The following is a 228-nucleotide window of genomic DNA, read 5'->3' as shown; positions in this document are numbered from 1 at the left end:
AGATTTGGGACCAAACCCTCAGAAATCAAACCTTTCACGGCTTGGGCGAAGGCAACTTCGAACAATGCTAGGTGTTTCTTGGTCTTGTGAATGCGGAATTTTGTATAAAGGTTGGTTTAGAAAAGAGAGAAAGAATAAGCTTTAACTTCGAGAGGGAAGAGAATTAGAGAATTGATGATTGTAGATGATTCAAAACGGAGTTTTTAGGAGGCTATTTATAGAGAAAAT

This window comes from Chenopodium quinoa, unplaced genomic scaffold (genome assembly GCF_001683475.1).
Source record: "Chenopodium quinoa cultivar QQ74 unplaced genomic scaffold, ASM168347v1, whole genome shotgun sequence".
NCBI lineage: Eukaryota > Viridiplantae > Streptophyta > Magnoliopsida > Caryophyllales > Amaranthaceae > Chenopodium > Chenopodium quinoa.
The sequence above is the reverse complement of the archived record's forward strand: the minus strand, read 5'-3'. Positions refer to the sequence as shown.